This window comes from Amblyomma maculatum, chromosome 3 (assembly GCF_055883805.1).
Source record: "Amblyomma maculatum isolate TAMU_Amacu chromosome 3, ASM5588380v1, whole genome shotgun sequence".
Classification (NCBI taxonomy): Eukaryota; Metazoa; Arthropoda; class Arachnida; order Ixodida; family Ixodidae; genus Amblyomma; species Amblyomma maculatum.
In genome coordinates, this window is record NC_139346.1 from 109,402,024 (window position 1) to 109,415,577 (window position 13,554).

At 45.3% G+C, this 13,554-nt stretch overlaps 1 long non-coding RNA gene across 1 annotated transcript; it reads left to right on the forward strand.

Annotated features, from left to right (window-relative positions):
- The first annotated feature begins 5,796 nt into the window (after nucleotides 1-5,796).
- On the forward strand, nucleotides 5,797-12,816 carry LOC146195676 (uncharacterized). Its single transcript, XR_014705584.1, has 3 exons — nucleotides 5,797-5,970; nucleotides 7,354-7,479; nucleotides 12,368-12,816. It is a non-coding gene; the product is annotated as an uncharacterized LOC146195676 (long non-coding RNA).
- The last annotated feature ends 738 nt before the right edge of the window (nucleotides 12,817-13,554 follow it).

The window sequence follows — 13,554 nt, forward strand, 5'->3', positions numbered from 1 at the left end:
TATGTTGTTGCCTTGCATTAGGGTTAATAAATTGTTGCCTAGCGTGCCCAGTTCGTTGCCTATTTCGTCCGGACCTACCGTGGCTGCGACTTTGCGCCACGTGTAACGCCTGCGTGCAGTTGGTACGGGAACTCGCCTACCCCGCCGGCTGTGCGTAGTTGTGACCTCATAGTGTCAAGAGGATTAAAACTACACAAATACCCGTATTTAAATGCTAGAAAAGCAAAAAGAAAAAACGACACAACGCGTGAAGGATGCGCTGGCAGATAGTGGGTTTCTAGTAGTTTGTCCTCTTAGTGGCGTAGTTTTACGGAGCAAAAGACTGGAAGGTTGGTATTTTATACAACTCCGTACAATGGCAAAAGGAAATATTTCATTTTTTTTTTCGGAAGTATCATGGGCTCTGGCTCACGACCCATAATTAATCACACGTGTTCGTGTGCCCTCAAAGTGGACGAAGGGAAGGAAAAAATTACCTGTGGTTTAGCTTGTGCTTAAACCTGGAGTTACTCGAGAGCTATCTGCATGGCTACGCTTAAGTTCGGCTTGAAAGTAAAGACATGGCTTTCGCATATAGTAATTTACTCTGGTTTCAGTTTTATTTATGCCATGGGGGAATCACTTCCCGTATGAGCACCTTTTGCCTCTCATCATTGACCATTCTCATTCGGGTGTAGAAGACGTCTAGTGGTATGACATCGTTTCTACGTCGAACTCTAGAGCACACCGTCGTCATAACGTTCGAACGAACCTTATGTCCAAGCAACTCGCTGTTGTCGTTCACCTTTACCAACTACAGAGTTATTTGTATTCTTCTAGTTCTTTTCTTCTTTTTTTGTTCTTTTTTTTTCTTCATCTTCTTCTTTCGTCGCTCTTCGGACAAGCACGGCGAAATGGCGAGACTGTGGCCAGTGTAGCTCTCGCTACAAAATATGATTATAGAAAGTTTATTATGGGCAGACTGGAAGGTGCCTCAACATCCGCCGGAAGGAGCGTGAGAGGTCACCAGAGACCTCATCTGTTGCTCCAAATCTTGTGGTTCATTGTCACGACTGCAGCAAAGAAAATAATATTGTTACGAAGAAGAAGATCGGCAGTGCCGTGAGAGGAGCCCTCGCGCTAGGCCAGCCATTACATCATCCTTCACCAAGTCACCATGTTGTGCCGTTACCTTGCTTGCCGCTACGTAACATTTTGGTTGGAGGTGCGGCGTACGTCATCCACATCCACGGCTTAGATTATCGACGCTATCCTTACGCCGGGATCGTCGATCGAGAGCCCTGGGATATCGCCACGTAGCTTCGCCCCAGCCCTTCCTGCCCAGACCCGACCAACTTCCGCCGCTCAGCCCCCAGCCCGGATCTGAAGACAAGGCGCACACATGAACTGACCAGAGACCAAACCAGAGCAAAGACCCGACGGACCCGAAGAACCGTAAGATAAAAAATTGCAAGGGTTCAACGCTGCTGAACCAAGTGTTGAGCGAGAGAATTCTGCCGGTGACCGAGCGTGCTTCTCTTTTTCTTCCTCAGCCTAGATATAAAGCCCCACTTTAACCAACCCATATGAACGTGCCTTAGTAGCCTGTAGGGGTAACGTGATGCCAGGGTCCTAGCAGGCCGATTCTGACATAACCGTCCCATGTGAAACGAGAGACCCAAGTTGGCAGCTCCTGCCAGCCTGTGTGTCACGTGGGGTGTGACGTCACAGTGTCACGTGGGTAAGACGTAACTGCGGCTGGGTCACGCGAAGGCTTGAAAGTGCGAGTAGTATTGCTTTCAAAATAAAACACGCAGCCCCCGGCCCGCTCAGCCGCCCGACGCCACCTCGAGCCATTGGTCCCATGGTTGCTTTGGTGGCGTAGGGCTAAAGAGTTCCAGGGGAAGCGGATCACCCAAGCATCATCGTGTTCATCGTCATCGTGGTGGCAAGTGCGTCATTCTCTTCTACCTTTTCTTAAACATCTACACCATCATGTCACCATCGACTTCAACGAAATGATCGGGACGATCGCTCGGTGGCCCCGTGGAGTGTTGCGAAGAAGAAGATCGCCAGTGGCGCGAGAAGAACCTTCGCGCTAGGCCAGCAATTACATCATCCTTCACCATGTCACCATATTGTGCTGTTCTCTTGCTTGCCGCCACGTAACAAGCTTGTGTGTGCACCAGATTTGGGGCGTGCATGCCAATGTCGTCTTTCGACACAGAGATCAAGTGCGCAGGGAGATAGCGGAGGGATATTTGATCACCGCATCGAGCACCTGGCATGTTGCTAAACCTTCGGGAGCATTACACCAGATAGAAATGGATTGATTACCTTCATGGCAGTCTACCAGAGCAATGGGTTCATGCGCACGTGTGGTTTGGGTCGTCCGTTTTTGTGTTTGTGTGTGTGTGTTTCTGCATGCCTTGAGCGCCTTGAGGCTACACTTGAACCTTTTTAAGCACGAGTTCTTAATAAAAAATTTCACTTGTTAGTCAGCGCTTGGTTTGTCTGTGTGGGTTTCTTCTCCGGTCTTCGTTTTTCGAGCTGTAAATACGGAGCTTGTGCCATGTCATCCTGAGATGAGGAGTGAGCCCCGAAGCGAGCATTAGGAACATTTCTGGTCTCTATAGACAGGTTCATTTCCTTTAAAGCACACACGGCTACGTCATCGCTGGAAGTTAGGTCAACACGGGAAACACCAGGCGGCGTAGGCCTGCATTTTCCGCTGGATACTGGCGGCGTGAGCGTTGTGACCAGTTTCTTAGAGATGTGAAGGGAGACGCAGGGTACAAGCGAAGAGTATTGCGAGCAGACTGCTACCTGATGCGTTGCAAGTAAATGACTGCTAATGAAATACTTACTTTATAGTTCGTTGATTAAATTTTGAAATTATAACATTTCGCATGACACACTTTTTTTTTTTTTTTGCCCGAATGCAGCTAATCGGGCATTTTTGTTTCTCCTGAATAAAGTTGTCCCCAACGCTACAGCCGTTCAGTTGAGTTTTCTTTTGCCCCACTTTGCCTCTTTCTGCCTGTCTTGAAAGCTGCATGAATTGCAGTGAGATGTCTGGTAAGGAAGTTTATCCGTTTTTACACTACAACAGCGTTAACATAAGGTTTAAGAAGTCATCTTTCTTTGGCAAACATAACGTTGCACCTATGAATCTAGCGACAATGGTGCCTTCTGATGCCTGTACAGAGTTAAGGTTGGCGAGCCAAGTGCGTGCGCGAACATAACTCTGGAGCTGAATGCCACTATTATTCTTTAAGCAGAGAACAAATGTGCCCGAGCGTAGAGCAAACCTTGGATCTGTTTATTTTCGCTTTAGATTAGAGCCGATGAGTACTGCAGCAGTTCTTACAGAAAGATTGTGCTTGAAAGCGATGAGAGCAGCGAAGGGGAATAGGTGTCGCCACCTTTGTCGGTTCCCACTGCAAGCAAGAGCAATAGAATTGCGCGCAAGGCTACTCAGAAAAAGGGGAGAAATGGACGGCCAAGCATCCACTGAAGGGCTAGACGATCTTACAGCCAGTCATCGGGACATATCGAACCGACCAATCACAATCCATTTGGATCGAAAAGTATCTCGGACAGAACAAGCAGTGCGCTTTAATAAGCATTTCCATACTGTTTTCATACTGAACTGAATAGCTGGACATAGCCTGTCTCTCATATCATGAATACGCACTGTGTATTTAGCGAGACTTACGATGGTTAAATTGGTTTGAAGGAAAGTAAATGCACAATATCTGTTCTACTTTGTTCTGTGGACACCTAAACCACGTACACTTTGTTTTTCGTGAACAGGCAATCTTCATCCGTGCTTATTAACTCTCTGGGCTTAGTGAGCGGGTTTTATTAAAACCAATCATGAGCACTAGTGGTCGCACTCATCAGTTCAGTCGTTGAGTTGTGTCCGACTCTTCCTGACCCTATGGACCATGTCACGCCACGCTTTCCGGTCTCTCACTATCTTCGTAAGATCACATAACTTCCTCTGCAGCGCCTCGAGAGTGCCATCTAACCATCGCGTTCGCTGCCTACCCCTTCTCCGGCGACCCTCCACCTTTCCCAACATCAAATCTTTCTCCAGCGACTCCTCTCTTCTCATCAGATGACCAAAGTAGCTGAGCTTTAACTTTAGAATTTGACCCTCCAATGAGCAGTCAGGGTTTATGGTCGACAATATCGACTGATTTGATCTTCTGGCAGTCCAAGGAACTCTCAAGAGTCTTCGCCAGCACCACATTTCAAACGCGTCAATTCTTCGGCGGTCAGCCTTTTTCACAGTCCAACTCTCGCATCCATACATCACAACTGGAAAGACCATAGCACGGATTATACGGATCTTGGTTGGCAGTGTAATGTCTCTGCTCTTTACTAGGCGGTCAAGGCTAGCCATGGCTCTCTTTCCCAGAAGCAGGCGTCTCCTGATTTCATGGCTGCAGTCTCCTTCCTGGGTAATCTTGGAGCCCAAGAAGAGAGTCTATCACAGCTTCCACTTCTTGTCCCTTGATGCTCCATGACTTAATAGGACAAGACGCCATATAGCTACGCTATTAAAAGGAAGCGCTATTGCCTTTAACAAAAAAAGAAAAATGGCCGCAGTTTAACCATGGGTAAAGTGAATTGCACGAGCTTTACCGGAGTTTTACATGGTTTCTGCGTAGCTTAGGGTTTGATTTCTCATTGTGCTCGCGTCGATACGTTTTCAAGAATATATATGCATAACGTGGTCGTGTAAAGCTAGCGTTTTAATCTAAATTGACTAATGAATAGTATTTATTTAAGATATCCAATTAGTGTAGCAAACTTGTTTTGAATTTAAACTATCCAAAGATATGATTGAAATTTATAGCGGAAAGTATCAGTTTTTATTCATAATAAACTATTCAGGGGTAATTAAGACCTGCAGTTTGGCCAGTGTAGTTGTACTCAATAGAAGTTCTCCAACGATATGCGACTTGTAGCGTACAGTTAGCTTTTCAGTTACAGTTAGCTAAGCAACTGTATCTACCGTGCGTAAATAATAAACCAGTCCGTCATGCGGTCATAAATTATCAGTAAGTCATGTGGCAATGCCCTTTATCATAGCCCACTATACTAAGCAAGACTTGTCGCTAGGCCCCGCCGCGGTGGCTCAGTGGTTAGAACACTCGACTGTTGTACATATAGTCAACTAGAATATTGCCCCTTCGTTCACGCCACTAGATGAGTATTCTATAGCTCAATATAGTTGTACTCAAGGCTGCGAGATCGAATCCCGGCCGCAGCGGCCACTTTTCGATCGAGGTGAAAAGCAAGGCACCCGTCTGCAGTGCGATGTTACCCAGACGGCCACTGACGTCCGACGGACAACCGAACTCGGCCGCAACTCGGCGGCCGATTTCGGACGTCCGCCGGAATTCCGGCGTACGTACGAAAGCGGATGGTCGAATCCGTTCGCCCAGCGGACAGCCGCCATACGTCCGCCACTGGATTTGCTTTTACACGGCTATGATATAGTTTGTAGTCGTCGTGCTCGTCTGAACTGCGTATAAATCAGTAATGCCGTCAAGTCTGCATTATATGATGCCAGAGCGAATCGATGCGATAGAAAGCGTTTCCATTAAACAGTTTTTTTTTATTTTCCGCATGTTTCGTCGTTGAATTCTTCCATCAAAAATTTTTGATTAAAAGTTAAATGACCATTAAACATTTTTCTATCATGATGCTTCGGTGAAATTTTAATCAGTGGCTGAATAGACGCAGCAAGCAGCAAGCTCAAAAAGAACGAAACCGAACCTATCCTAAAAAAAATCTGAAATGAGCCAATCCAATCCACCTGACAAGTTGAAGTTTAGTCATGGAAGATGGCTTCACGTTTCCGTGTTCTGCATTTTCTGCGCAGTTACAAATACCTACGGCTGTAATGCACTGCTAGCATTGTTTTTGCTGTGGCTTGGTGCGGCTGGCACACTTTGTTCACCCGCCGATTCCAAAGTAAGTATTTCACCGAACGTTTGTTTCTTTAGTGGAACTTTTCGATGCACCGATAGTGGTGAGCTTTTGGGTAAGGAAACAGCTCTGTACAGCAGCCGAACGGTCGAATGTTTTAGGCGAGACTGACAGGATGGCTCCGCGCCGACTAACTAAAGTGCAGCCTCAAGTCTGAGGGCCATCTTTCTCGGCATTACTGGACGCTGCGCCAGTAAGCCGCGCAACTTCTCTGTCTCTGATAAAGGAGTGCCTGCCCGAGCTTTAAAGGAGTTAATTTGTTAACCATGCGCAACGTACTGGGTTGTAAAAACTATACCAGAAACTTTTGCACTCCTCGAGCCTATCGTGCGACATGCCTACACTTGTGAAAACGTCGCGAGTTTTTTTTTTTTTTTTTTTAATGGACAGCCGCTGATCTTTCTCTCTTGATCTTTACAGCAACTACAGTTTCTAGAAGGAACGGCTGTGTACACTGTGCTGTAGCTACTAAATAACTCATGGTTTAGTACACTCATTCAGCTTTGACAAACCAAGGCAGCACCTTGCGCATGTTGGTTATGCATGTGGGACCGAACCGCGCAGAACAACCGGACAAGGAGATGAGAGGAAAAAGTCAGCACTTGGGTTTTTCTTGACCCGTTGTTCTGCGCTGTTCTGGCACGAATTTGACATACCGCCGCCGCGATACAGTTGGGCTGTGAGCTCTGGTGCCTGCAACGCCTTCTTTTATACAAAACAGGCATACAGGGAGGCCATGCAAGCCGCGGGCTCTAAAAAAAAAATAAGAGAAAAAAAGACCGAGCTGAGAAAAAGTGAGATGAAAACAAAATTGTTGTTGCTTTGTCCTTACAGATATTCAAAGGCTCCTCAGAACATCACTGCATTATTGACAGTGAGATAATGCCAAAGCTACACTAGAGCCAGCAGCACCTTATAGTGCATGATACTGGCCTTATGTCTCACATTGAAAGCTCTTACCATGTTCTTAGATTATCATATTAAAGTAGCTTTAAACCCATGCTTGTTAATACAGTGATAGCCATAAATTGAATCTAGGGCATCATGCTCACATACAAGGCTTCTGATAACCGCTGGTGACATGATGTGGGCTATAGCAGAAACCTGTACCTGGTCATCTTACAAGCATTTGTGCAATTGATGCTTTTAATGTGTTGTAAAAGTTTTTGTGTTCTGTTTCTGTATGGGAATGCTTTCCTTATTGAAGGCTAACATTTGGCTTGCTACAGCAAAACCTCTACCTAGTCATCCTAAAAACAGCACCGCAGTTGGTGCTTTTAGTGTGTTGTAAAAGTATTTGTGTTCTGCTTCTGTATGGCAATGCTTTTCTTGTTGAAGACTAGCATGAGGCTTCCAAAAAGTTTTCAGATGCCATTTGCTGTAGCCGATTTCGTAGGCCAACAGGAAGCAGCATTTTGAACCTGGAAAACTGTCATCCACGAGGGAAAAACAGCAACATCCCTTTGCATTCTCATTTCTTTGGTATGGCTAAAAGTGAGTATTGTATCATTATCTATATTATTAATATTGAATCATGATTGTCAGTGTTGAAGTAGTTTGAGCGTGATGATTTTAAACACACAGGATATCCCTTCGACATTAAGGTTTTAGCTTGTTTACATGTAGGATGTAGAACTGGTTTCAACAAACTTTATGCAGCAAATTCTTTTTACATTGTCCACCATGTTACTTTTTGTCATTGTCCATTGAAGTAAATAACCAGTATTTTACGTTTACACAGTCGTCCACTCTTAGCTTGAATGGGAATGTGTGGCATGCAGTTTGCAAAATAGCAATTCATCCGTCACAGCCATGCATCAAGGCTAAGTGGCTTGTGCGTAGAGGGACCAGCCGCTCCAGCTTCACGTCATCTGCCTCTTTGCTCCGGTGTGCAGACGTGCATTGAGGCAAAGTGGTTTATGTGTAGAGAAACGAGGAGCTTCTTTGTCACATCTGGCTGTTTGTTACGGTGTGCAGATGCGCATCGAGGCAAAATGGCTGATGTGTAGAGGGACCAGGAGCTGCTGCTTAACGTCCTTCGCCTCTTTACTAGTGCACAGCCGTGCATTGATGCTAAGTGGCTTGTGCATGGAGGGCCCAGGAGCTGCAGCTTCACATCTGCCTCTTCACTCAGGTACGCAGGTGCGTATTGAGGCAAGATGGCTTATGCATAGAGGGACCAGGAGCTGCTGTTTGACGTAGTCTGTATATTTGTTATGGTGCGTATCGAAGTACAATGGGGGGGCTCATGTGTAAAGGTACCATGAGCTGCTGCGTCATGTCGTCTGCCTGTTTACTATGGTGCGTGTTGTGTTGGGTTTTTTGGCGCATAAGCAACTGAGGCTATCATGCACCAAGAGCAAGGTGTTTTTATTTTGTAGATGAGAAATTTTAAAGTTTGCTTAGGAGCTTTGCCTCTTTTAGGAATTTAAAAACATGAGAAGTTTCTACTAGTGTGTCTTCTCCCAAAAGCAGGCTAGGATGAAACGGGATTTGTTCATTGTAAAAACGTTTAAAATATTTTTTCCTTAATTTCTCAAGCTTAGTGCATGGAAGTAATATGTGATTTATTGTTAGTTCCTCTCCGCATCCCTCACATACAGGTTCTTTACTATGGTGCGCAAGCATGCATCAAGGCAAAGTGGCTTCTGCATAGAAGGATCAGGAGCTGTTGCTTCACAACTGCTATGATGCGCAGCTGCGTATTGTGGGTGGTGGTCGAAAACATTGCCATCAGATACAAATACAGGAGGTTACTCACTAGCTGACCCTGAGGGGGCCTGTCCTGACAAAAACAAGGGGTCCCTAGTTTGGGACCCCAGTGGTGGTAGAGGGACTAGAGGCTGGTACTTCACGCTGTCTGCCTCTTCGCTATGGTGTGCAGCTGCGATGGATGCAGTGGCATCTCAAAAAGTGCATGCCACGCACTCGCATGTTCAGCCTGAGTGGACGACTGTGTACCTGCTATAGCTTTGTTATTCATAGAATAAACCTAGGCCAAGTTGGATAAATTATAGCTCACCTCATATGTGGTCAACAAAGAAAAGCCACTCCAGAAAATCTGATGCATTTACTGTCATAGGATTCTTATTCATGTACATGCTACTGACAAGTCGGATTCTTCCCCCTCAGAAATGCCAGAAAAATAACCAAGGGTGCGTCTGTAATAGTCTAGCTTGCTCTTTCTCTGCAGACTTAAGTCAGATGTGTGTTCCATTGCTGTGGGTGGGACAGGTGTGAATCTTTGATTTTAAGCTTGCAACAAGTATGTTATTGTAGTTTGAAGGCAAAACGGTACTAATAATCGTAGCCCCCCGTGGCCTTTATCCCCTTTTAATAGTGTTGCTAGACACTGAATTATTAGTTTACTCTGCACTGTTTCTGTCTAGTTAATGTGCGGAGATGTGCATATATTTATATGACTTGGAGTTGTCGACTTTGCACTTAGAAACATTGTAGCGTTATCTGATGTGTTGCTTTCATTTCTTTAATGATTTCTGTAAGGGCTAGGCCCCATTATTAGTCTGCTCTTTTTGGGTCACCTGTTCAATGCCCAGCTGCGGCCGTCTCCCACTTGCCCTCGGACAGGAGGCAGAGAGACGCGCACAGAGAGGCAGCTACAGCAGCAACAGTGCTTAACGGAAACGTAGGCAGAGAGGGAAAGAAGTCCCCTCTTGCGAGGACTTTGCTGTCGCACTCGAAGACGCGGGGACCGGCAGTTTGTTCTCGTTGCTGTGTCATGTAGGGGGCTCATTTTTATTTAAGGAGCTTTACGAACAGTATACAACTAAGGGGTCCTTAGTACTAAGCGTACTAAGGGGTCCTTAGTACTCTGACTGGACCCATCACCCGGAGGCAGCACAGCTTTGAAACGAGCACCTCTTTTGGAAGAACTGCTTATCGTTCAAAGAAAAAACACTGTCAGGTTGAAGGGTGTAAGGCCCTCTTCCTTGTTGGGGAGCCCATAAAAGTGACAATTATTCAGTGCAGGTACGCTGAGTAGGGTCTCGTTAAGGATTCCAACCCTGGATGTCAACAATGGTGGGAGATGGCGGCGTTGAAAAAGGGCAAGTGTGTAACAGTGACGGTATGATGTGGAGCGGGAGGATGTGGGTTGGCTATTCTGATGTGGTCCGCAATGGTGCTGACTCGGACGCCAATAATTGCAATAATTGCCCTGTAAAAGGAGCCGCCAAGGATGCAAGCTTTGGGAAATGGTTGCGCACGTGGGACACCGTTTTGATGGGTTCTAATTTTTTTTTCTTTTTTTTTTTCCTAGGGGAGAGTGTTTGGTATGTGACCTAGTGAGCCAATCATTTCGAGGTCCATTCTCTAAATTCCGTTTGTTGTGAAACGAATTTGTTGTCCCTGTTGCATTGCTTGTATTAGGGAGAGGATGAAGAACTTATGAAAGTGGAAAGACATGCCAAAATGTTTGTTAGCCAGTCATGTGTGAGTTCGTTTTTATTGGGGATGAGAAATGTGGGCGGAGTCCCGAAGTTAATGAAACGGCCCCGCGGCCTGGAGAACTCGTTCTGAGCTAGATTTTGATCTCTTTCCTCTTCGGCATTGATGGTCATTGTTTCACCTGTTGTAAATACGTACATTCATTTATAAAATTTTCAATTCATCTTCCTCTCCGTGTGCAAGTTGTTGTGGCCAGATGCAGTAAATTCACTATTTTCATTTCTATATAACGTGCCTTTCTGAAGATGGTGAGCTCTTTTGTCCAATCCTGTAAGAAAGCAGCAAAGCGCTCCCAAATCTTCCGCAAAACTGTGTGATATCTTTAATACTAACTGCGGCTTGGTGTCACTCAAAACATGTAGTTGAGGTAGATTTCTTCCCCCCCCCCTCTCTTTTTGTTCGTTCAAATGAGGACCAGCGGACACTAACTCTTGCTTTTGTAATGCCCTAGGCCCCGCCTTAAGGCAGTACTCCAATGTCAATACCATTTTTATAGCTATGGCTGTCCAAATGCACTAATGTCTTTTATACACTTCTTTTACTAATCTCTTACCCAAGTGGTGGCTTATACTGCGGGGGCGAAAGTCTCTGGACAGTATGTGTAGATTTTGGACTAGAATCGCGATGTAAACGAATTGTGACCTTATTTCTCTTGCACACATGAAAGAACTAACGTTCAACTTTCACATCGACAAGTATGGTCCGAGTTTCCTGGTCGATGTGAAAGTAATGTGCTTTGATTGCAGTTTGTGTAGTCCATACACTTGTTCCCGATATTACATAGGGGCAAATTAGGTGCCTTTACAGGGGCAGTTTCTTTGGCGCCCACTACCTTCCCTATAAAAAAGCTGGTGTTTCTTGTGAACAGCTGGCTGCATTTATAAATACCATTATTTTTTTGTAATTTGTTGTGCGTAGTTGAAAAATCCATGACTTACATGCACAGCTGGTTGCCAGAATTATGCAACCATATTTCAGTAACTAACATCCATGCTGCATGCTGCCGGTAATACATCAGGAGCTTGTGGTTGTCAGCTTTTTGTGTTTTGTGTAACTATAAGCCTTGCTATTGTAATGTCACATATGGCGCTGTGCGTAAACAAATAACTTTACTTTTAACTCTTGTAGAAGCATGAACACTGCGCAATCACTGCGGCGGGCTATGCTTCCACATTGGGCTTTAGCCACATGTCAAATGTCTATCTTTATTCTGCTGCAGCAGCTTACATGTTATCAGATAAGTTACTTCGTCGCAGCTGCTCTAAGGAAACGCTTTCTAGACGCTTGTAGCCTAGATGTTGATGTCGATATACCCCCGACACGCCCAGGGAATGTCTTCGGTAGAGGGTACATGGAAACCAGCGAAATGTGCAGTTTACAGAACGAAAAGGTAACAATTTTAAATGATGTTATTATTGATCACTTCTTTTCAGAGCAGGAACAATGACTTTAGAAATCTGCCTGTTAAACCGCTCAAAATGCAGGTTTCTGCCGCCAATGCGTACCTGTGTAATATTGCAATGCTCTGGCTGTGCTTTATGTTCATATACAGCATCCTTTATGCTTAGGTTCTCTGCATGTGCACTCCATGTCTTGGGCATTGCTGAGGGCGCATAGCAGCAAGCATAACATGCCATGTTTGGTCAGAGTGGCATGTTCAAAGAGACGACATAAAAACATTAAAATACTTAATGCCAGGTTCTGGTCAAACTACGTTTGTATCTTTTGTTATTCTGCATGGGTTTTGCTGCAGTTATATGACCTTTCTATATAGTATGTGACAGTTCTGAATGGAGATGCATGCGTACAGTGCCATCTGGAAAAAGCAATTGAGAGAAACTGACAGTTGCTCTTGGAGATGTGTAATCAAAGTTCAGCACAGATAACTTGAATTTCATTTTTCCTTCTATTGCAGGAGGAGCCCAGCCTGCTCTTTCCATCTTAGGCCTGAAAGACCAGCAACAGCTGATCGAGCAAATGCACAGGATAGTAACTGCTCCTGGAATCCCGGCCTGCGGAGGCCGCCCACAGAGAACTTGATCATCTCCTCGCTAATTCCGAAATATTAGGTTTCAATAAACACCTTTTCTTTCACCACCTCCCCAAGGGAAGAGCTGTCACGGCCAAGGATAATTAAAAAAAATTATTCAAGTAGATTCTTAATACTCCAGTTGGCCTGCATTTTACCATGCCATTCCTTAACATCGATATTTTTTTAGTGTAGACTATTTATGCATGCAGTTTTTGCAATAAAGCAAAAAAAAAATGCTTTTTTTACAACCTCGCATGCTGGTATGCCTATGCACTTAGCATGTTTTCAGGAATGGTGCATTTGTGTAAAGCTCAGCTAGCATATGTGCCTCTTTGATGGAAGTTGTAATTGCACACTACTGTTCAGTGCTTTGTGTGTGAAAGTAAAGCAGACAACAGGAAACTTGAACCTGTTGCATATTCTGTTGTCTGCTTTACTCTCACGACAAAGGCATTGAGCACTAGTATGTGACTGAAATTTCCATGGCACATGCTTGCTGAGCTTTACACAAATGTTATTGGCAAGTTTTTACACCAATAGCGGGCCCTGCAAGCATGTTCCGGGAAACGTCCGAATGTCCGCCTCCGGCTGCCCGTCGGACGTCCGTGGGACGCGATCCGGATCCACGAACGATAGTCCGACGGACGTCCGCTGTACGTATATCGAACATAACCGGACTTCCGTCGGATGTCCGAAGGTCCGAAAACGGACGTCCGTCGGTCGACCGTCGGACGTCTATGGCCGTCTGGGTAGTGTAAGCTAAAGAACACCAGGTGGGGGATAAATGACACCACTGCGGCGGCTATCATAGCCTGAGTCACTATGGAGTGTCAATCCCCATAAAACATAAACCAAGCTTGACGCTAGGCAGCCCATGTCCCAATTTGACCTTGGCCGGGCATCAAGGTCAAGTTAACAAAACGATGCGTTTTCTGAATTGTACTTGCAGTATTTGAGCAATGGCTCCAGTGATAGAATTGATTAAACGTTAAAACGAAAGCAAAATGCGAACTTTATTTCCAGAAGCAGGGTTCCCACGTTATCGCTCGGCATTTTCGCCGTGTTGGCGG